Source organism: Rissa tridactyla, chromosome Z (assembly GCF_028500815.1).
Source record: "Rissa tridactyla isolate bRisTri1 chromosome Z, bRisTri1.patW.cur.20221130, whole genome shotgun sequence".
NCBI lineage: Eukaryota > Metazoa > Chordata > Aves > Charadriiformes > Laridae > Rissa > Rissa tridactyla.
In genome coordinates this window covers 11451714-11476806 of record NC_071497.1, presented here as the reverse complement: position 1 = coordinate 11476806, position 25093 = coordinate 11451714, and the positions used below count along the sequence as shown (strand labels likewise).

Sequence of the window (25093 nt, the reverse complement as noted above, 5' to 3'; positions counted from 1 at the left end):
TATTTCTGAAGTTTCTAATATTTCAGTGTCTGATTGGCAACATCGTTCTTGCCTGTTTGATGTTCACAAGACACAGGAAGGTGAGCCTCACTAGAAGTGACAGTCTGAATATGGTAAAATGATGTTTAACTCCGGTGTTACCCAAATTCAGCAAACTGCTTCTTGCTGGATGAAACTCTGCCAGCAAGTTGGCCTGCTCTCAGAGCTCTCTGGAACCCCACCTTCCCCATGGAAAAGGTAGCCAAAAGAGGCCCATCCCTGATCTGCAAAAAGCACTGTTCCCACCAGCCCATCAGGTCTCAGATCAAATTTGCTTGACAGAGGTCTCTTAAGTATATATACTTTGATGTCTCTTGCACTGCTTAAGCTATTATCTTATTATGAATCTTAGTCCTGGCAGTTCCTTTCATCTTCTCTAGACCCTGTTACCACTGTAACTTATTTTATGCTGCCTCTCACACATTGAATAATCCTCCAGGGACGTACAATAGCCACACCACTTGTCATTTCAAAAACTCCTGGAAATTTCCGATTATTCTTGCCACAATAGACCCTCATTCCACCAAAGCAATGGGCATCCAAAAACCATGTCTGCAATGTCTGCATTTGAAATAAAGAGATACTTCACTAATGTTGCTGCCTGTTCTATGTGAACCTTTTGAGCTGGTAAGCACCATGGCATGGTGATAACACATATTTTCCGATGTTCTGTCTGGGAAGCAGCTGCAATGTACCTATGCACCAGGGAAACAGGCAAAATACAACCTTTAGCCTTCAGTTGGCCCTGAACCCTCCTCACTTACAAGCCCAGAACAGTAGGCATCATTACATAATGTGCACTCTGACATGCAAAGGGGATGCATATTCACTCATACAACAAAGGACATCTACATTTTGGTGATGTGATGGGCAGAATTGCAGTTATGTGGCAGGATATGAACCTCTTCTGATCAACGCTAAGCTGCTCATCTCAGTTAACTTGTGGGTACATGAAAGACCACGTGAGCACCTCCTGTCACCTAACTCAAAAGATTGAAGGGGCAGGCATGCATACAGAACAGAGGGATGGGATCCTGCATTTTGTTGTATGACCAGTGTGCTTTGTGATATCGGAGAGGGAAAGAGTCTGTGATTCTCCTGGTTGGCAGGGTGCAAATTGCCAGAGCCACACACCCATTTGAAGGGGAGATGTTGGCCATACCGTGCCTCCCATGAGTGCCTCCAAAGGAGGCATCACACCCCACTCTTGCTTGGACCATGTGGGCTTGGGGGACAATTGTGACCATTCCCCCTCGTCAATCAGAAACGTTCAAGCTCTCCCTATTCAATCCACTTGACTTGCCGTGAACCCCATCTTTTGCAGAAAGGGTGAGCTGTGGGTTAAGTAGACTATACTAGCAACTGCTCTGTAGATGGCATTTAGTCAACCCTGAATTCGTAAGAGATTTAAGGGCCCTTTCAAAACTGCTCCACTCCCCTGGAAGCAGGCACCAAGAAAGCACTGCTCTTGGTCTGCCAAGAACAGGTGTCGTATTTGTGGAAAACAACTCAAAGGCAAAAGATCCATTAACATTCTCGAACAAATCCAACAGTTGGCTCCAACAGACTTATAAAACCCTTCTGAAAAAAAAAAATAAAAAAAAAGCAACCCAACCCCACAGGCAATTAAGTCCTGACTAAGGAGACATTTACATTGCTGTATTTTTTGATAGATGTAAGAATAAGAGAACATTGAACAATTTAATGGACTTTACAGTTCATAGGTGTAAATCTAGTGTAAGAATGAGGTAATAAATCCTCGGGGTGCAACTAAGAAAACACATCCCACATGAAGAGTCCTAACTTACCTGCTACAACAAAGTACACGAGCTTTTATTTTTAAGGTCACCTCAATGACAAGTTATTGTGTTCTATTTGAAGATACCCTGTTTGTTCCTAACCAGAAATAAAATCTTCTATGAGACATATGCTTTTAGCATGCCTTAAATTAGAGGAAAATCTTCATGTGCATCAGGAGGACTTCATAAACACCTAGAAATCAACAGTGTCAATGGTTTCTCTATGGCCAAGTTTAGCCCTCCAAAACCAAAGTGTGCCGCTCTCAAGTATGCTAATAAAAACTGAGAATTCTGTATGGAAAGGCAGAACATGACACAGAAGCTGTAAGGGTAATACTATGGAATAAAATCAGGTTTTTAATATTAAACATATGCAACAAAATGATTAGTGGAAAACCCAAAGGCAAAACATTTTGTCTTGACCTATTTTTGTTCTCAAATGTATTTCAAGAACTCCTTCTGGCTGTATCTTTAAGTAAGTTTAGAGACCTTAGCCATATGCCATAGCTCTGAGTCTCCTATTTCGAAGAACAATAAAAAATGTGCATGACAGGACTTGTGCTGAAAGTACCCCAACAGCAATTCCCACCTCTGAATGGTGCATAATACTGTATTTTAACAAAGCTTTCCCCCTGGACTGAATAAGACAGAGGTAATGAGCAGGAATTATCTGGGAGCTCTGTCTCATTGCCCAACATAATGATAATATTTTGCTGCTAAATACCGCTCCATAAGTGCACTGAAAATCTCCAGTGCACGTTCACCATTTGCCCTATGTGACAAGTTGCCCTCAGTTCATGTATCCTTGAATCAGGAGCGTGGTGCGATTTTATCTGTTTGAGGGACGCTTGTAACAAGACCAACTAGTATTTCACTAAGAGAACGCAAAGAAGGTTAAAAATACTTTGCGCACACCAGCTGAATTTTGAATTCTTCATTAAAAGTTCTAGCTTTTCCTTCATTTCAGACTGTGGTCACTGGCTTAGTAGCATTTTTCCCTGTTCCAGATTTACAGTCCTGACTCCCCCCAAGAGGGTCCCCACGTTGTACTGAAGGCTCTTCAGCTGCTGAAAGGCATATATAGCTTAGTTATCTCGGGGACCTCAGGTGTATTGCATGCCAAACTTTTCTCTTCTAAACCTGCCGTGCAAAGCCTGTGCATCACTTTTCTTGGGGTCTCCCGTTGCACTGGGGGCTGTTTGGGGGTGGGGTGGGAATGACCATGCTGTGTCCCACTCTCTGCAAGCACTGAGAAACATCAGCAAGCTCATATATGGTCTGCCTGCAATTAAAAGATTGGCCATCATGGTCAGTGACTTTTCCTGCTCAGGTCAGATTCTGCAATAGATGATGTTGGATTAATTACAGCAGCATGCCAAGTTGGCCAAATGTAAACTCTTGCTGCTGCACCGCCTCTTCTGTATCTGTGTGTTCTGTGAACTCCAACCAAGCCATTAACCATAGAAGAGGTAGGCTGATAAAAAACCCACAGTAACTCACATGGGATTTCCATCATAAAATATGCAGTGCCGTGCAAATATCTAACGACGCTGAGATGAGAGTCTCTATCGCTTGATTAGTAAGAACAGGTTCACAGCTGGGACTGCAGGAAAACGAGGAATGACTCAGCAATTACTTATTTTCTCCCCCCATCAAGTCTGTGTTCATTTAACTTTTTTTTAAAGACTGCCTGGCATTTGGGTGAAGAAGGAAGTACAGGGAATTTAGATTAATAAAAGCACTAACGGCACATGGAAAAGTCACAGTAGTGACAGCTACAAAGAAAACACAATCTTACTTTACTATTCTCCAAGTCACAAAGGGCACCTAGTTAACAGACTTTTTCATTTAGTTCTTGCTACCGAAATAAAAGTGGGATAGACAAAAAAAGATTTTTTTTGCAGATTTTGGTTATTAAAAATCAAAACTGAAGTATCTCTCATCTTGCTCCCTCCCTAACCAAGCTCCAGCAGCTGATGAGGTTCAGACAGACTTCACTTATTTTTACTTACTTTGCTATCAAAGTAACTTAGAAATTATTTGAGACTTGCAAAGACTAAGCGATTGGGATGCTGCTATACAAGTAAACCAGATTGTGAATCTGTATTTCTTAATTTTGCCAGAGTCCCTGAGAAAAAGGGCATCGGAGATAAGTATTTCTAGATTTATTTAATCTGTAAATAGTAAAATAAAAATGTTCCAGAAAATATGCTTTTTCTAAGTCCTAACCTTTATTAAAAAAAAGAAAGAAAAAAGATGGCAAGCTGTGCAGGAAGAGAGCAAACTGTTTTGTGTTTGCACAATACAAAACACATTTCTTTGAGCCTAACAAAAACATAATATAATTTCCTCTGACAGGTTTTATCTTGCATTTTCCCATATATGTAAGCTGGTTTTTTCCCCTTTTATCTAATCAAACAAAATTATTATTATTTTTTAAGTTTAGAATAGGCCTTCTTCTGGGAATTGGAGCTGAACAATGTAAGTAGTACACAGCACCATAAAGGCACAGGGTAATAACAACAAAATACCCAGAGAAATGCAACAGGTGACATTCTGGTCACAGTGGAGTTGACGAGGTGTCTGTTGTTAATTGAATTAGGGTGAGGACTTCATCCAGCATATCTGCTGGTCTCCAGGGTTGTGCATCAGGTCCCAGACACAAGAGTTGACAAGCAGGGAAGCTGGGCAGGTTCCCTCTGGCCCTGGGCTCACCCGTTTCTTGCCTCTCTTCTTCTTCAAAATGAAGTGAAGGTATTTTTAGGGGGAGCAGAAAAAACCCTATACAGATTTTGCTTTTAAAACCTCCTTTCCAAGCACTTAATCTTGAAGTTCCCACTCTCAACTTCATACAAACAGACACGTAAGTCCAAGGGACAAGATGAGAGGCTCAGGCTTGGCACAGGTTTGCCTTTAGTTTGGGACTCAGAAGATAACCTAGCACTTAAGTTCTCCCAAATAACAAAGATCATCAGCTTTCATTTTATTTTCTTCCCTCATCAACGGCTACAGCGACCGTCCTCGCTATATTTAGTTGCCTTTATCTTCTCTCATAAAAGGCACATCAAGATGGAGAAGGGCCTCTCTCAGTCTCAGATATTTTTAGAGCAGGACTGTGCTATCATCATGCCTTGCTTATAATCCTCAAATCTATTTCTTGTTAATGGAACAGCATCCTATTTGTATGAGGGCAGTCTTCAACAAAAGCAGGATCTACCCTCTGGGATTCATGTGCTCTCGCTTTAATTAAAAAGAAATCCCATTAAAACTTGCCACTGCCACAAGTGAATCAAATTAATTTAAAAAAAATAAATAAATTAGAAGATGGGAACAAAACTGTTTCCAGGAGGCAACAATTGCATCTTAAATCTGTACACTTTTCATAGTATAAATTAAAACTTACAACTTGGAATTATTTTCCTCAGGTCTGAGGAAATCCACTGAAGTGGTGTAAGAGTGAGTAACACTGTGCCCACTAAATCTACCCTAGGGAAAGGAATGCTGCTTATTTTTAGGTCCAATTCACTCAAAACTGCACACATGCTAATGATGGTCATAAAAATTTTACTTCAGATGCAGAAACTGTTTAAATATTTACTTCCTTAAAAAAAAAAAAAAGAACAAACCCAAAGGCAGAATAAAATTGCTCTACTTACAAATGAAATCACATTTGGGACATCTTTGTTTTAAAGCTTTCAGTAACTGAGGCAGGATGTGTTTGCTTTCAGTTTCCTACTATTAAGGAATATGGGTTTGACCTGCTGTGGCAGATGAACTTTGGGAAGGTGTGCAACTGAACGAGGTAAATGATGGCAGAAGATTAGACACAAATTAAGTTCCTGCTGGCTCTGCTGATTGCTGGGTCCTTCACCTGTGGCTGGAGAGCTGAAGCGAGTGCAGAGAGAGGGAGAACACCAGGCTAGATGGCCAGGCTCTGCTTCGATGGCTCCATACGACTGCACGGCTGGTGGCTGCCAGAAACTGGGGAAGGAAAGCATTGCACTAGCAATAAAACATCAGTTTTAAAAGAGCGTCTGATGGTCGGGTCGGGGTGTAAACCTCTGCTCTCGCTGGGGCAGGTGTGTGAGCCGTTCGGGTAAGCGAGAGCAAGAAGTCCTCCCAGGGCCGAGGCGAAATGGAGAACGCAGGGCCGTCCCTGGGGAGGAAGGCTCACTTCCCACTTGGCTCACCCCTCCCCGGGCCCGGCGGCTGTCAGGGATGTGGGAGAAGGTTTGCAGGGTTCCCGCCAGAGCACAGCCCAGCATGAGGTCACCACAGGCTGGGAAGAGGCTCTCTCTCGGGTCTGAGGGCAAACTTGGGCTGAGGCGGGCATGTCTGCAGAGGGCTTTGACCCCTCTGCCACTGGTTCCTTGCTCATTCCTCCAGCTGAGATGCTGGCTGTGCCACGACAGCCGCAGCCTTGGTGCAAGACAAGATATTAACTTAATTAAACAATGCCCTGACAGCCATATCTCCAGTGCAGAACACAATATTAACTTAATTAAGCAATAAATTACTAAACCAGATGAAAGCCCTGACAGCGGTCCAAGCTCTATTGCATTACCAAGCCAAATTGGCTCTCCCCTAGCTTTTGTCGTGGAGGTGAGAGGACATAGCAGGGGTGGGGGCTGTGGGAGCAACCTCTTCCTTTGCAGTACTGGAAGTGGATGTTTGGAGCGGGAGGATGCTGTTTGCACCGCGGTAGAGATGAAAACCTCTGGTTGTGGTTCCTGAACTGGCTCCAGATTTTGCCAGGCTCAAATGTCAACCCTCATGTATGTTTCCACATCCCTTTTGAAATTCTTACACACAAAGACCCTGGCTTCATCTCGCCCTGCTCTGCTCAGGTAGCCAAAGTATTGCCAACCAGCCCTGTTTCCAAACTTCGTTGGCCTCTTTCAGTAAGGAAAAAGCCACCATGGGAGCAGTCACATTGCCACAACGCAACCATCACTTCTCCTGCTGTTAAGCTTCCTCCCAGACACTCCTCCCTGGATGGTGGCCTCCGTTCAGTTATCTGTCGTGGCCATTTCCACACTCGGGTATGTTTCCCATGCATGCTCTTTGGGCTAGACTTCCCTGCAGGCAGAGCAGATGACTTCCAGGGTGAACCTGAGAATCACAGATACCATCCATAAAAAGATAAGTACACAGAAGGGGATTAAAAAACCCCACACCATTCAGTATATATGTGCAGAGTGATTCGTTAACATGGTAGAAGAAAAAAGTCAAGTAGGAGAGGGTGCTACTTCCAATTTTTGGCTTGGCTAAATATTAAATGCTCCTCAGTTTATCCAGAGGTCTTAAGGACTGCAGACTTTATGACACTGTCATCTGAAAGTTTGCCCAGCTGTCCTTATCTTCAGATGGAAATCTTCTTTTCACCTCTCTCTTCCAAAACCTATGCAAACTGCTGTTCCTTAACACCCCACTGAAAATAAGCAAATGCTGGGGCTAAGCCTCAGCGCCGACCCACTGTGGGAAGCCGGAGGCTGCAGATCCCTCACTGCCTCTCTCACCGCTGCCCATGCACTCTGAAACCTCCTGCATTTTAGGAAAGCTCCCACCCCTTTGGAAAAAAATAAATCATGGACCGCCTGCTCTCACCTTCCTTGGCATGTCTTTGCGTCCTTATTCCTGCCTATGACACCAGCACAAACAGCACTTGTTAGAATCCCTCTAGAGCTCTGCCCTCAAGGTGAAACAGACTCGCGCTTGCCTCCCTTTATGGGGTAAACAGCATGAAAAACCAGAATCCTGGCAGGACAGTGGTTTTCCATGTGAACTATCACTGTTGTAGCAGCACTCATGACAAAATAGGATGGTTATGTTAGATCTGCTCTTGTCAGTGCCTCCCTGACAGGGCTGCTCATCAGATTTGGGTTGTGAGGCTGGATGCTGGCCAGGGTCACGGCAGCACAACCGGCAGCAAAATTCGACCTGACAAATCCTTGTTATAAATGACAAAGGATCCTGTCTGCTCCGCAAGACCCAGAGACTGCTTGAAGGGAGAAGAGGCGTGCTTGTAAACTCACAAAAGTTTGATGGAGCAACAGAAAGGATTCCTGGTGTTTTTCAGAGCACTGTCTCTCCTTATGGCTCTTTCCTTTCTGACCTGCATAAAGGCAGCATTAGAGAGGAAAGCAGGGGGAGTCTGCTTGTGCTTGCCAGAAGGCACAATCAGAGTCCTATGAACAGCAAAAGAAACATGTTATTACCACTCATTAATGGATTAGGAGACATACACCATCATTTGTGTAGAGAATGTGGATTATGGACCATCTGTTGATCAGTTTCACCCTGGGTAGCACATGTGAGCATTTCTGATGGGCCTAAGGCTGGGCAGCATGCTCAGGCTGCATTCCTTGACTGCCTTGCTCCCCAAGGAGATGCAGCTCATCTGGGGTGTGTGACATTCCCTCCCATCCTGTGCAAGTCATTTTTCATGGCCGTCAGCTATCCCTTGACTGCTTGAGATGACAAAAGGTGCTTGGGGAAGGAGGTGTGAGCTTCAGTCCCAAGGATTAAAACTTGGCAATGTTGGACCTGAGGGATAAGTTTTAAATGTGCACAGAAGCGTAAGGAAGCACAACCTCAGTCGAGATTTTATTTTCTGCCTTCTGCAGATGAAGAACCAACAACCGCAAAGCACGTTTTGAGAAGAGCTGGCTATTAACAACCCATTGCCCTCTTAAAAACACTGACTTTAGCACGAAAGCATTTCTGTCCTGCTAATGCTTTTTCTCGTAGACCTGCTCCTTCCTTCTGTCACCCAGTTCAAGCCTACCCCTACACCGATATTTCAGTGATGTTCTAGTTTTAAACAGTGTGCACAGGTGAGTTAATTCAGACCCAAAGACCTCAGGCAGCTTGCCAAAGACATGCTAATTAGCTGGCTGAGAAAGGAGTATGTTAGCTTTATAGCAGCACTTAGAGACTTAAGTCTGATCAACGACAGAAGTGCTGCCACGTGAAGCTTGAGGGTGTGGACGGTAAGAAATCAGTGTGTAAAAACAAGCAACAGAAGATAACTCACTGATCAGAAAGACTCCCAAGTTAATGGTGGCCAGAACAAATCAAGGTTTTATTACAAATGGATTCTGACCAAGATACTTTTTACCATCTGAACTAGGGAGAATAATTTGAAATTCAAGTGAACAGCAACTCAGATCTGATTTCAAGGAGAATTTCCATATGGAAAAAATGTGAAGAACTGCTGGCAAGTAATGGATGTATCGAGGGCTAGTAAGATTCCGAGCTGGAAAATGTATGCATGGTAATGGGGAATTTTCCAAACCGAAGAGGATTAAATCTAATTGGATTTGAAGTTGCTGATAAAAAGCCTTAAGTTTCAAGGCAAATGAAACTGTATTTGAGTAGAATCCTTTCCATCACTGCATTATTTCCCTAACTGAGATCACCACTGAAGCTACAACATGTTTATGAGCCCTTCCTGATTTAAACTTATGTCATTCACTGCTGTACCCCTGGGATTTCCAATCACTTTTGTGCAGTACTGTCCCACATATTTTCCATTTAGCTTCTGTTGACAGATGTCAACCTTTAAGATTTTTTTCCCCCTGCACGTTCAATACTGTCCCAGTTATGCATCACTAGGGAAATTTCAAAATTTTTCCAGCAAGTTGTCTTAATTGACCAAAAAATAGTAAGGGTCATATGACACAACATTTTCTTCTGGCTTTAGATTCTTCCTATAAACTTGATCAGCCTTATTTTCTGATCTAGAGCACCGACAGATTGATCAAAAGCAGCAGCGGAATAGCCCTAATCAGATTTTAGACCAGGCTGCCTCTCCCTCTCTCTCTCCCCCCACCTCTAATTTCAGCTTCTTATCCTAAATCAGTCATGCCATCTGTAGGGGAATGGCAATTAAATCCAAATCTACCTGAAATTGACAGAAAACTTTTTGCTGGCTTCATTGTTCCTGCACAGCCTCCACTGCCTGGCAAAACTGCTGGAAACCCTTCCAGAGTAGAACATACCATGGGCACAGTTTGTTAGGCAACCCTTTCTTTAGTATGAAAGAGGCTTTCGTACGCTGAAATGGGTATTAAATCAAGGAAGCTATAAATGCTGCTAACCAAATGTTGGCATACAGATCCCTTTCCAATTACATGAGGGTTTCGAAGACCCAGCAAAATGGTTCACCATGCACACATGCTTTCAAATCCAAATACTCGCCTGCACCTCTCCAGTTAAAAAAAGACAGTCAGTACTCAACAGCAGGCACACAAGTAAAAACAGCTGTATGAAAAGAGACGCATCGACATTGGGGACCCCTTTACAAATCTGCTTCATGTGGTCAGCTTTATGAAGATGACGAGCTGACGCAGAGGTCAAACGTTTGGGAAGGAGCCAGAAGCCAGTCAAATTGTGGGACTGTTAGCTTCTAACTAGGAAAGGGGAACTTAGTTTGAAATTAAGTAACACAGTACCCTCCTCCTGCAGAACCCCTTGCAAATGGCGCTGGCTAAATCTTCTCTGAGTCTGATTCAACCTCAAAATCCCCATGCTTCAGTACTTAGTCTATTTTAGTTGACCTATTGGTACATGTAAATAAGGTAAGTAAAATACACTGATTTGAGAATATAACATATCTAAAAGGCTAACTTTTGTTTGTTTTTACTTGCATACATTAATATTTTTGCAGGATGTAGGTGATGTTCTGCAACATCTATACTAAAACCAATGCGTTGAACTTAATGTGCCATATTCATTTAAACTCCTCTTGAACAGATCAAAGCATCTGGGTAGACAACAGACATGCTTTAGGAAAGCTGTAAGAACTAAGTACAAGGTCTTGTTAAGTCATTGTTATCTGATGTGCCTCTAGAGAAGCTACTGCAGATTTGAAAGCCTGCCCTACCACATCTCCACTGAAATGGGATAGAGCCATGAACTGCCACTCTGCTTCGGTTATCACCACTTACGACGACTGAGCTACAGTCCAAACTAACAAATCAAAGGCCTGTGCTACCCACTTATATCATCCTTCCACCTTCAATGGTGGAAGCCAAATGGAAGCCAAAAATCAGTGAGCAGGCAGGTGAGTACTGCCGCATGAGTCAGTGCAGCTGTGGCACACCGTATTCTCACTACCTCCCCACCCATGTCAACTGGGGTTGCATGATTCAAGCTAGCAATTAAGAGCACAAAACAATTATTCTTCCTGACATCACCCCAGCCTCAGACCGTGAGAGCTTCCTTTCGCCCTGCCTCTGCCTCACCGTTTCCTCCAACCACTTCCCAGGCTTCATCTTATGACAGTTTCAGGGTGGAGTAACACAAGTCCAGAACCACCAAAAATGCTACATGTTTTAAACTATTAATATTTGTGCCACCTATGACCAAGGCATACCCAGTTCTAGCAATGCAAAAGTCTGGATAAGCAATAAGCAATATGCCTGATCCTGCCCTGCTGCAACGAAAAAGAAGCTGGTAACCTTTGAAGGCTCCTTTATCTTCTCTGACCAGCTGGTCCTGCAGCAGGGATAGTTATGACTTCTATGTCATAGAAGTATGTCCAGAAACAGTGAAAGTTAACCTAGGAGGCTGAAATTAAGAACCTACCGCACAGTTTACATCCTTCTCCTCTTCATCCGTGGTAGAGGAACTGACTTATTACCTAGAGTCAAACTGACTTGTGGAAACTTCAGCCTGTCAATCACAGCCATTAAAAAATGTTTTAGGCTTCAATTTTTCTGGAACTAGTATGCAAAGAGACGAGATGATTTTGTTCTTTGCTGGGACTTGGCAGCCCTGTGGAGTCTATTGGTTGCAATACTGTCTACTGAGCAACGAGCTGTATCCGCTTTCTTTAATGTCTATTTTGTCTAGTTAAGATTTTGGGACAGAAACTGTATCTTATAACTAGTTTATATAATTACTTAAATCCAATTTCCAATCTTAATTAGGGATCCAACGATGAACTATTAATAATATTCAGAGCAGCATTAATCCATCCCTGCTATTTGACTTGAGTGGTAACAGGAACTAGACCATCAGAGAAATAAATTACAGACAATTTGAGTTTAGAGAGAAATGTCAGAACAAGAGCTTTGGATCTGCATTCCTGCAACAGCTTATGTCTGTGGGAAATCCCGTGGGTACCAAGGAAAACAGGAAAAGGTGGGATGGTGGGCCTACTCACAGTCTGATAAAGTAAAATAAAGGCACAGGACATCACAGGATTCAGACCCTGCTGCTGAGCATGTCTTTCAATACAAGTAGCTTCAATGAAGATAAAAAAGTCTAGTGTCAAACCTGAGTTTAGGCATCGTGCCTGATAAATACAGAATGGAATACGCCCCACCCCAATACCACCCTTAAAGAGCATTTTCGCATTCCCTCGATGGGAGTCAGGCTAGACCAGGAATGAATTTCTGGGCACACATGCCAACGATGCTTTACTTGGTTAAGAAGCCTCTAATGAAAAGCCAAAATGCTAAATACATAATTGCTGCTGACTGACAAAATCAAGTTGTAGTCATACATCCCAGAAAAAACCACAAGACTCTGTGTGGCTTCAGTGTTTTGCCGGAGCAAACTTGGTTGTCTGCTGGAATAATTATCAAACTGCTTCATAAAGAGAACCATAAAAAAGATTTCAATCCCACTGAACTATAAAATTAGCCAGAGGAATCTCTGAGTCTTCAGAAGGTTATGTCTTTTGTGGAAATTAACTGAACTGACTGCGCTTTAAATTAAAAACAAGCAAAGAATTAATTTTTCAATTCTGAATGGAATTGCTGAAACCTTCAGAGTGACAGTTGTATCTTTAAAAGTTTTCACTAAAACCACACAATAATATCCTGAGGAAAACTAATGCCTTGCCACTTTTTTCCCTCTCAACAATATCAGTTTACTGTTCAACAACACAAGGGTGGAGGAGGAAATTCCTTTCTTCTCACCTTCAAAAAAAAAAAGAAGTTCCTTTTCAACAAGCTTTAGTACAATGAGTTTGTCATCAATTGTTTGCAGGAAACGTCTCACATTTTTTCCTTATATGCAATGAGTTTGATCCCAGCAGGTTGACTTAATTTTACAAAGAAAAAAAAAAGCCACATACATACAAAAGGCAAAGGAGAGGCAAAAGCCATGGTCACGTAAGAAATCAGAAATGCCACCAAGCTTGGTAAAAGTACCCACACAATGCTCACAGAAGATACAAGCAACGTATAAACACAAGACCAGAGCAATTTGGACTTAAAATTGAGAAAAGGCATATGTGACTTCACCAAATAACATTAACCAAAGTAGCGAATAGCAAGACCTTACTCCATTCTAACAGAGTGCCAAATTTACCACCACAAGAAGAAAATAACAGCACATGGGCAGCGTTCCTACTATAAGCCTGGACGAACAGGGATTCCTAAATATCTTTTTAATTTTGATTGTTAAAAGGTGCTATGAATAAATTGTTTGGCTTGCAGCAACAATACCGCAACATCCAAGAGCAAGAATTTAGGAACAAAAATTAAATCTTTACTCATACTAATTTCCTTCAAGAGGTTTTCTCTAGTGAAAAGCGATTTCTGATGCAGCTTTCTGACGCTGCTTCTCGCTTCTCTTGGTAACTTCCACTGATGGCAAAAAAGCCAACTGCTGCCTCTGGCTTGGAAAGCTCTGCTCTTTCTTTGAAATAATCAACGGTAATGCAGTAACTCACAGCTGCTTCAGAGAAAGTAGCACTCTAGGAAGAAACAGAAAGGCATGGATGAATTGTGCTTTTTTGGCTGTTTGCATTAAGCTTGTGTCAGGCGAGATCCTGAGGCTTTCCTCCCCAAAACCAGGGCACCGCTCCTGGCCTACCCTTTGTAAGGGGAAGCAGCACTGTGGGAAGAGACCAGCAGTAAGGTCAAGGCTTCAAGGTCTCCTCCTGGCTTCATGTTCTGGATGAGTGTTACGCATTCCATGTATACCTATCTGATGTTGAAAATGCAGATACAGGGTGTATCAGCAAAGTGAAAAGACGTGCCTGGTAATTGCATTCCAGGGAGGCTTTTGTAAATGCAGGCAGTACCTCAGGAGCAAAAATGTAATTCGGTCAAGCTGGTCTAAGGTACAATGCAAATAATTCTGTGTTGAATCAGACTGAAGGACTGTCACCGTGACAAGGGTGAAAATCTTTTCCTCTGCCACACCAGCAGATCTGTATTAACCCTCCGGCAGCTGGGGCAGTTACTGACATTTTGTGGTGCACAGCTGGCAGCAGAATTTGGTTCAGCTGACAACCTTCTCCTGGATTCTCCTCCTGCTCCTGTCACATACCATGTTACTTTTTAAACACACAGCTTATGTGAGCAAGAAACGTCCAGTATCGACTGAACACTCAGAGCGCTTCCCTGAACAAATGGAATCAACCTCTCTCTCAGCCTCACATAAATCCGATGGTGACCAGAGCTGGGGAGGGTTTAGGGTATGTACACTTTACTCTCATTTATGCCTTTGACACCCAGTGCCAGCAAACACTTCAAAGAAAAACTCTAAAACACTGAAAGAAGAGAAGTTTTGAGGTGGCCGCAAGACAATAAATAGGTTACAGGCGGAGGGAGCTTGCCCTGCAGGAGAAGACACTGGGGACACTGGTGTTTGGGAAGGAAAGGGGAGACAGGTGCAAAGGCGACCCAGACTAGAAAATACGCTGGTGCAAGAGCTGCTTGCTCCCGCTGATGAAGGATGTGAGCCAACAGCATTGCCCTGCCCAAGCTGACTCCCCTGGTCAGTCACCTGCTCCAGGGGAATGATGTTACCCCCCCATCTCTGCACCTCCTTCCCACCACAGACTTCAGGAGAAGTAGGACCCTGCCCTGCAACTCCAGGGACAATTATTTTTTTTGTTGTTATCTCTGTAACAGCCAAACCGAAGAAACTCCGGCAACTCTGTCGCAGACTGCAGGAAATATTGAGAGAGACTAATAACATATTTCTCTGTTCATCTGTGTTTGTTAGCAGAGAGGAAAATCATAGGGTCTTCTCTTGCCAAACCATACCCATTGGCATTGCTGAAAGCTTGGGCCTTGGGTTTGAATGATTTGGTGCTTTGGAGGAGGGGTGGCTTGGAGGAGGGGTGGCTTTTATCAGAGCTTTTCAGAGAAGAGTATAAATCTCAGCATTTGAACAACAAGAACAACAAAGGCTCCAGAGAAGTCATTCTTTCAGACTCTTCTGATCTTTACAATACACTGTAAATCCAAAAGTTTTTGTTAGTTTTTAACTCTTCAGCCCAGGAAATGTTCTGAAACTTTAAAGATTTAAAAAAAAAATAAATAAAATTACAGTTAACAAGCCAAAAGTTGTTATCCGTGAAGCTGCTCTTTAGTTAAGAAAGGACTTTACTCATTCCTTAGGGCTTCTTGTAAGATGAAGAAGAGAAGAATTTCGTTTTAGTCTGCTTACGAGACTTTTTTTCTGTGGAGAAATTTACTTCATCTATAGCAAGCTCCACATCAAGCCCACATAATCCCATTAAATCTGAATTTACTAGAAAAAGCAAACTTCGAATACTGTTCTACAGCATGAATTATTACCGTTTGCTGGTTTGCAGCTCGCTGATGTCCAGCAGAAGAATAATACACACAAAATCCACTTTACCCACAAAAGCTAACCACATCACCCAGCATCTAGTCCCAAACCTGAAAAGCAACAAAGCAGCAAAGGCCTGTTTCCATGCTGCCCAGTCACTTAAAATGCTCAAGGTCCTGACTAGGAGAAGCCTGAGAAATTTTGTCAGCGTGACCCTCCACAATGGGTTTCCTCTGGTGCTGAAGCACACCACCATGTTCTTGAGGAATGAAACCATCGTGTCATGACAAAATCCTGGCATCATGCCTAGCAAAGTGAAGTCCTCTTGCTGTGAAAGTGGGTCGCTTTGTCTTCTTTAAAAAATTAATGTATCCTATCTCAAACTCCCATTTGCCACAATAAGAACTGCAAGCCCTGCAGTGTCTCCTTTTTTACTTCTCCCCCTCCCTTCTGTCTCCCAAGGAAATTAAAGTATTCATTAGATCCACCAGCCAGAAAGAAGATTTAAATGGCATGATGCATTTCCCAATGCAGCTGCACTCTGACAGACAGCTGATGCCAGTGGGATGTTGAGCAAAGCGCACATGTACGCACAGCCCTTTTAACTACAGAGTCAGTACCCACCCGTAAAATACAGCTGTCCCACTGTGCGCTGCTGCTACACTCCTACTAAACTCACAGGTCCTCAACACCTAGGAACGCGCAGCTAAAAGAGCTGCCAGAGCACCCGCAGAGGTAGCTTGGCATTTTGGTGTTCAGATGTTCACTGCTTACTCCCCAAGTCTGGACCAGCAGCTACCCTCTAAGAAAAGGTGTGAGCGGGGACCTCTGGTCTGACGTTTCATGCTTTGTCTGCGGAAGGGTAAGCATGTGCAAGGAGTAGAGCACTGAAGAATCAACCCCTCCCACGAAACTGAGAGGGGGGCACAACGTGAGACTGACCCTGTTGTCCTCCAGAGACCATGCACCGTAGCGTTGAGTGTTGTCCATGTGACACAAGGCTAACGTGAAGGCAAAGGTGGCACATGTTAGATTGATAGAGGTGCTTCCATCTTTAATTATCTCGGATTCCCTGCATCTGCAGATAAATACTTCTGGCCGACGCAACTTGGCTACTTCTTTAAATGACATCTGGTTCTTGACTTAATGAACACTGGCGTAAGTAACCTCCTCTCCCTCTCCTTCTTCCACACTCACCACTATTTTTAAAAGAAACTAAGTTGCTGACATCACAAGACTTTTTTACATGTTTTTTTGGCTTTTTGCCTCTGGGTTGTTTACCAGTGCCTAACATGATGACAGACACTCCCACTGTAACATCTGCACCTGCAGATCCCAGTTTTCCATTCTGCAGAAACATGTCCCACAGGCATGGGAAAAGGAATGCTTAACAAATATCATGCACATGCTCCTCTGCCCCCACAGATCTACATCCCAGGCAGTTGGCGATCCGTTGGCAATATCCTCTCAGGCTGTCCTGGAAAGTCCCTTTTTCAACAGTTCACACTGTAGAGAACATAGGGTGTTGGCCTGATTTCCCTTCAAAAAGCTTGCGATAATCCAGAGTCTTGGAGCACGCAAGAGAACAGTCCTATCATCCTTTTCTTCCAGAAATAAAACAGGTTTCCAGCAGCAGATGGTTTAATACAAACCCTATCCAGCTCGTCACAGAGAAGTCACGTCCTTTGCCCAGGCCAGCAGGATACACTGACTTGCCAGAGTCAACAAGAACAGTAGGCAAGACGTGCCCGAGAGCTGAACTTCTGGGTTTCCCACATAGCCCACAAGAAACAGAGAAGAACAAAGAAATTTTGCTGTCAAATAGTTGCTGCTATACAGATGAAAGCCCTGAATTATGAAGAGGCCTGGGGAATGAATGAGAGGCAGAATAGCCTAAAAATATTTTGTTCAGAGCAGAAGGCATCTGATGACATCTGACAAAAAGACATGAGCAAGAAACCCCCCTAAAAGAAACAGTAATTTTATTGCCGGCTCTTCTTTTCAGCACAGCTAATTCTGAAAGACTGGTTTATGTACCAGTCAACCCCAGTTTGGCTCAATTGCCAAACACTACTTGGGATCCAACCATGACATTGGCCACCATCATACCTTCACCCAGCTCCAAGAAAGCAGCAAAACCTCTGCGGAATAAACTGCCACTCAAAGCTAAATTCTGGAAAGCCCTGCTTATGTGCTAATAGTTTCACAAACTGGCTCCAGAACTCTCTAAATATGCCAGTAACTGTTGTCAGCTTTCTAACAACAACTCCAAGTATGAATTTTTTTCCCCAAGGCTGACCCTCCTAGAAATTTCAAGATTACCTGAGCTCCCCATTGCTGTCTCTAAATTAATTAGATGGAAAAAGATTTTCAGGAAGTTTAAGGGCTTAAAAGGTATCCTGGTCAAAAATGCCAACTAATTAAAAGGTATTTTTAATTTAAAGTGAGAACTATTCCCTAGAAATCTTTGTCAATACACATTCTGATCCGCTGTACCATGCCAATTCTGTTCTCATTAACCAAGCTGATAAACACATTTTATACACCATGATGAGCATAAATCTAGGCCTTACAGATATATCACCCCAGAAGGCCAAAGAGACAATAGGACAGGGGTGTTGAGAGCACCCATCAAAAACGCTGCTGAAAGGCCTCATTTTCAGAAAGTGAATGGTCACTTCTTCAGTCTATGCTGGCTCCTCTTTTAGAGCGCTTCAGGTGGAACAACCCAAATTCCAAAAAACTCCCCAAAAGGCTGGCTACTGCTCTGCTTCCTCAGAGCTGCTGTTCACCAGGGATTCAGGGGGGACTCACACGGACTTGAGAATCAGAGAGGAAGAACAAACTTCCATTGGCAAGAAGATATGTCAAGGAAGCTAATATGTCTTTGTTTGACACTTCTAAATTAAACAAAGCCAGGAATTGAACCAGAAGAGTATAAACAAAAATACAAACTACAGGCGGACCAAAGATAGTGACGGGAAGCGTCATGGAGACTGAGAGCATCAAATGGATGCAGGACAGACTCACGCTCCTATCAGGTGAAACAACAGCATCTAAAGCCAGCACAGGTTCATTTATGCAACTCTTTAGATCTGACTAAATGAAAAACAGTTGGTTTGATTAAGCCAATTTCAGTATATTCAGTATATCCACTGCTTTCACCACAGAAAAATATAGAATTGCTAAATAATTTTATGGTTGGACTTGATGATCTTAAGGTCTTTTCCAACCTAAATCATTCTACGAAAATGATGAAAATATGCAGAAAAAGGGAAAAGATTTAAAAGAATCAGACCACAACTTTGGCTGAATTTTTCTTTTTGATGATTGCAACCAGCAGCAGGAGCAAGGAGAACGAAGGACCGGACTGGTGTCATGGCTTTGCTGAGCTCAGCCAAACTGTGTCAGAACAACACCACTGGGAACTGGTCCCAGTGTGTGCCTCTCCCAGCCATGGGCTGTGAATAGTCAAAGCAATATGGTGCTGAGACCCGAGTGTGTTTGAACTCTTGTGGTTGCGTTTCCCTCTCACACACCTGGGCCTCCAGCCCTTCCTTGGGACTTTGGCTGGCCACAGTCCTCCACATCTCAGTGAGAAGAAGCTGCGCCAGTAAAATGTGTCTTGAAAACAGGGACTGCTGGAACATCAAGCCACGACACAAACCACAACAGCCTCTTCACCTTGCATGTACTTTAACGGTTTTAAAATGAGGTTAAGTGACTCTGTGGGTTTATTGACAGTAGTTCCCATACCAATACGTGGGTTCTCAAGAGCATCACCAGCGAAAACCTTTTCTTGCGTTCACTCTTGGGGCAGGGTAGCAGCTAATGGGGAACTCTAAAATTGGAAATAAAATGACCTATTTGTGAGGGAAATTGATAGAATAATATTTAAAGATTTGAGATTGGCTTCACATTGTCTTTCTTACAAAGGTACAAGAGTGCTTTGATAAATCCCTAATAGAACAGAACTACAGAAGCAAAAGGTTTGTACAAAAACTGCTGGTTAAACCTCACCTGCTTTAACAAAAACTATCTTTTATTCTTTACTTGTGGCAAAACTGCAACCTTTATTAATAGATTTATACTGATTTAATTAGTTTGACAGTGGGGTTTGGCACAGAGTGCTAATACAGGTGTACATTTCAGATGGTTCCTATTTGTGGTCTAATGTCTTCCTGAAGCCTGCCCAAGAGTTACTAAAAGAAAAAAAGGGAACTTCTTAAAAGTGAAGTTTTTTTCAAAGCTGGGTGGATCTGGGTTGTGTATCAGCCAGTCCTATTAGGGAATTATTCTCAACTGGCACTACTAAACTTGCCCCACATTTAACGAGACACAGAAATAGGGCACTCCAAGCATGTATACAGATGGAGCTGTATTTTTCCCTGGAGTACAGGGGAAAAAATGACTGTTATTAAGCTCAACTCAAACAATGCTGGTGCCACTGCCCCAAATAATGAGGCACAATACGTCCACTTGAATTCTTGGATTTACTGGATAAAAAATAACAGCTGTTATGTCAAATATCAGGCCCTGAGAAGAAGTTCAAGGAAGGAAGCTACTTACATCCTCTTATGTATTTGCATTTGCATCCAGGCCTAGTCACCAGAATTGTCACACTCACTAAGTTACTCAGTGGTTGAGGCAGCGGTGTTTGTGGTTTCTGTGTTTGGGGGTTTTTTGTTCTATTTAAGTCGGTACAATCTTAATGTGTCGCCAGTTTAAAGGTATTTTGCAATTATCAAGGCACGAGATAAGTTTTTCTCACTACTTCAGTAAACTGGTAAATGTTAGCTGCGGGAAAGGGAATAAATGGCACAGATATAAGCTACCTTTTACCAGTAGTACTACACCCACTACACCCTTAAAAAGTTTTCCTGATTCCTTCATACATTATACAAACAGATGTTATATAAAGCGATACAAAGACATGTAGAAAAAAGCTGGTAATACATGGAGAATCCTTCCCTTCCAAAGTACATACAGTGATGTGTATTCAGCAATTTACACACAGGAAGTTTTCTGCTCTTTTTCCACTGAGAAAATGGGAGAAGAGGGAAATTATGATGCCCAGAGCCTCAAAAGATATCAGTGGAATCAACGGATTCTGTAAAAAAAAATCCAGATATTTGAAAGGATCTTTTTCCTCTGGATCATGAATCATCTCTTTGGTCCATTATATAAAGCTGGAAAGAAAATCCTAAAATGAACAGGACACGCTTTTGTGATTCAGTAGCACATACGAAAGTTTTCCCAAGCGCTTTTGCAGGCCTTTTAAAGTAATATTTCCTAACCCTTCTGAAGATTTATATATGTTTTGAAGGGAATTTCCTCTATTTTAAATGCATTATTGGTTTTCTCTGTTATTAATATGGGATTAAAGAAATCATTTTCTCTGCTAAACAATACGTAGGGAAAATTCACACTTTTGCAGTATATTGCATATAAGTATCATATGAAGCAATATAACACTTGAGTCTTGTTACATGTAAGTATTTTTACCACATTTCTGAAGAATTACTCTAAAGGCATAGTTCTGCTTTCCCCTGTAAACCCAGTATCTTACTGTCATCAAAAAAACCAGAAAGTGAAACTCTAACTCTTATTAATTATAAACTTAAGTCAAAGGATCACTTTTTAAAATTAAGGATGGCATGATTTACAGTTGTAATGGATTACTGAAGATTGGTCATCACCAAAAATAAGCCCATAATTTGTATTGCTAACCCAGAATGTTGATATGAAAAATGTATCCTCTTTTTTGTTCATTTTGTCATAATACCAGAACAAGTGTTGTGAATATGAAACAAGAATTCCATTTTACAGCTGGGAAACTTCTGCACTGAGGACTGAGACTTGTCTTTCAGGAAGGAGTGAGATATGTTTGTGGTCTCCTAAAGTTACTGCGTGCAATGCATCTTTTTTAAAGCTTTGTACACATTTCAGTACTGATTTACCATGATTCTCACTTGATCACAGAAAACAGTATTGGAAGGGCCCTGAGATGCCATCTTAGTCAACATCTAGGTTCCCACAGTCAACCAGGATGGCTACTATGACAGTTTACCATTAGGCTATTTTAAAAAATCTTCCCAATCTGAGATACATTAGATGACTGACTCTCTGGAAGCACCTTCCAAAGTTCTTGGGATGACAGAGGTAGTTTACATTATCAACTCAAACTGGACATCTCCTTTTCAGACAGCTGAGAGGAAAACCAACTCTAACTGTCCTACCCCAGGACAAAAGGAGACTGCAAGGTTTGCCTCCTCATTGAAGACTAAACCACAGGATCATTCTCCAGGTCCCCCTCCATCAAGCTGTACTGTTGAGTATATTCTGAGCAGCAGAAGAATCACAGATAGGGGAGTTCATACTCAACTGCATTTCTCTTGCCACGAGTAATTAGGATTTATCCTTCACAAGGGTGAAACAGACGATGTGGAATGCTAATTTACCAGAGCAATGCAACCCAAAGTCTTACCATTGTTTAAGCAGAAATAACTTAAAATTTTGGAGATGCAGAAGAAAAAGAGTACCATTTTGGCACATGGCTCAAAAAGAATTACATAAATTATAGATGTAACTGCATTTGCTGGCATTCGTTCAGTGCTGCTGTTATATTTCATAATTAAACTTAATTTTATAGAGCTGTACTCTAGTGGTCTTGGTCAGCAGTCAATTAAAGACCATCCCTCTACAGGACAAATGCAATACTTAGTTAAATAAGCATCATCATAAATAAGCAGGCCAACTTTTTTTTTTTCTCACGTAATTTGAATGCCAAGACTATCTATATCAACTTCAATGGACTTGCTCCTAGTGGGTGGGAGTGCTGGAAAGGACTTTTCCTCAATGAATTGTGGGTCCAGAATTTTGCTAGGGTACCTTCATTATGGTTTGGGATAGAAACAAATACAAAGAATCAGCCTAGAAACGGGAAGCAAGGGATGAAAAGTTGTATCGGATTAAGACAGAATTTAAGATGGACTTCAGGCAGCTGAACAACAGGGCACACGTGAGAACCATGATGTGCCCCTTCAGCACAGACTGCTAGGAGAGACGGCTGCCAAAGCTTTTATTTTTTTAAAGGGGGGGTGGGAAAGAGAGAGAGGGGGACTTTTAGCAGCTTGAATAAACCTGTTTAGCCCACAACGACAAACAAATTAACTCTCAGTCAGTACTGCGAATCAGTACTGCAGCACGTTGACGAGAGAAAAATCACGCTGTGAACGGTAATAATAGGGACAGTTCTAGATGTTGCATTATGTAGCTCTTCATGTCTTGCTATAAATGCAGTATCAATAGCGCTTGCTAAATCAGCAGGTGTTTCCAGTAGCAAAAGTGAGTTTTGCAGTTTAGACAAGACAAGTCAGGCATGAATTAACTTATCCCGTGATCAAAGCATACACCAAACTGCACAGGATTCTGCTGGGTATACTTTTCATGCTGTAAACCATACGACCCTGTATTCTTCGCTTAGCCAAAACTCTGGCTGAAGTCAACAACAGTTTTGAGTAATTTGAAAGGACTGGGATGATATGCAAACATCCCTTAGTATGGGAGCTGCACATCCACAGGGAAGGAAAATAACCATCAGCTGCTACAAAAGCTACTTCTTATCGGCACTATTGCAAGACATTTATAAATGTCTTAATTTACTTAAGAGCTTACCTGGGACCTGTACTCTTTGGACAAGCGCTTGAAAACTAATGCAAAAAACAACGTATCAGTTATGTACAGCCAATACCTGTATGTAACATTTTAGATTTGTGCAAACTTACTTTGGCAGAGGCTATCAAAGGGCAGCAAATAGACTGGCATTCAGATACAAAATGAAGATAAACTGAATAAAAGCCACTCAATACTGACCGGCCAGAAATACTGACAATGAATACACTTCAACAAACACAATTTCAGCTATAACTTCATCCTCTGCTGTGTGCAGGGACATAAAAGTTATGATCTAAAAATATAAGAAATAACTTGCACTCCTTAGGAAAAAGAAGTCATGTACTACCACAGATGCTGATGTATATATACCTTCCTTGAGTTCCTGAGGCTGGTGAGACCAGAAAATGTAATTGTGAAAGTGAAATAAATCCCTGTCAGATACGCAAAACCTCTGCAAAACACTTACACAGCATGAATACAAATTGACATACCAGAGCTATGAGACAATGCTAGAATCAGAGGATATCATTACAACGTTCAACTGTTAATCACAGCTCAAAATAAAACAACATGTTTATTTTGCTGGTAAAATCACAACTGGGGGGATCTGCTCTATCTCTCCTAATATCAGGCCAGTACTTATTGCCCTAATGGACATCTTCTGGGAGATGATAGGCAATTCACCTTAAGATTAAAAAAAAAAAAACCAATGTGATGACTGCTCTTTATGGCTAATGATTTATGTTATCAAGAATTCAAACATTAATATACACAGTAGCTGCCTGCCTGCCCACCTCAGTAATAATTTCGACAACTTTTTTAGGAAGAGACACCAATGTTTGAGAACTTTACACTGCAGTGGTCCTAAGGGGAAGTCAAATAAAAAGAAATAAAATATTTAAAACTCACGCTTCACTATTACTGAGGGATCTAAAAATAGAAAGACTTGGAACAAAGATACGGGAGATTTTCAGTTCAAAAAGGGGAGTCCAGGAAAAATTGAGAGGGCCATGAAAAAAACATGCTGATTAAAAAATAATTACGTCACGGGTTGGATCTCACCAAACCCCCTCCACGCCGCCGCCACGGCTCTCTCCTCTCCCCGCTCCCTCCAGCCCGCCCGGCTCCCGCGCACAGCGGCCGCCCCGCAGGGAGGGCTGCAGAGACACCCCCCCCCCCCGCCCAACCCAAACGGCAGCCGGGCCGGGGGAAGAGCCGCCCCTCCACCTGCGGACATCGGGGGGATGCGGGCACAGACCCGGCTTGCTGAACCCAGTCCCCCCCCGCCCCGTCCGGCACCCCCCGCCGTGAGCCCGTCCCGCACCAGGGGGATGCACACGCATGGGGGGTCCCGCTGGGGCGCACACCTCGCGGGGTGGGCGAGGGGAAAGGGCAGGTGTCCCCCCATTCCAGCATTCCCCCCATTCCAGCATCCCCCCCTTTCCCTCCTTTCCTCTTCGCTTTCCCTCCCGGCATTTTCATTCTCCCTTCCCCTCCTCGCCTCTCCCTCCCTTCGTTTCCATCTTCCCTCCTCGCCTTTCCCCTGCCTCTCCTCGCATCCCTACCTACCCCCCTTACCCCCCCACCCCCCGCTTCCCCCCCCCCCCCACCTCCGGCATCCTCCCCCCCGCTCCCCGCCCCCGCCCGCAGCCCGCCGAGGGCCAGACAACTTGCCGGAGCCGCATCCACCGCTGCCTCCCTTTCCCTCGGCACCGGGAGCCGCGCTCACAGACCGACAGACGGACGGACGGACGGACAGAAGGAGGCGGGGACACAGGCGCACCCCCGCGCACGGAGGTACCTCTCCAAAACGCGCCCGCTCCGCTCCTCCGGCGCGCAGCGTGCGCCGCCAGCTCCGCGCAGCCCCGGCACCTCGGGTCCCCCTTCCTCCTCCTCCTCCTCCTCCTTCTCCTCCTCCCCGCCCGCCCCCTTCGCCGACGCCAGGAAGAGGGGGGCAAAGCCACCGCCCGCCCCGTCCCGCCCCGTCCCGCCCCGTCCCGTCCCGTCCCGTCCCGCGGGGCGATGCGCCCCGC

The 25093-nt window shown here is 43.3% G+C and overlaps 1 protein-coding gene across 8 annotated transcripts in view; it reads right to left on the bottom strand.

Annotated features, from left to right (window-relative positions):
• PALM2AKAP2 (PALM2 and AKAP2 fusion) overlaps positions 1-25093 on the bottom strand; it is a 278279-nt gene that overhangs the window by 75311 nt on the left and 177875 nt on the right. Inside the window, exon 1 of one of the 8 annotated variants that reach the window (XM_054186719.1) lies at positions 24735-24948. The exons of 6 other annotated variants lie outside the window; for them this stretch is intronic. The gene's annotated coding sequence lies outside the window, so the exon portion shown is untranslated. Of the gene's footprint in view, positions 1-24734; positions 24949-25093 lie in introns of those variants that run through there. One more of the 8 variants, XM_054186720.1, reaches the window with a different exon arrangement.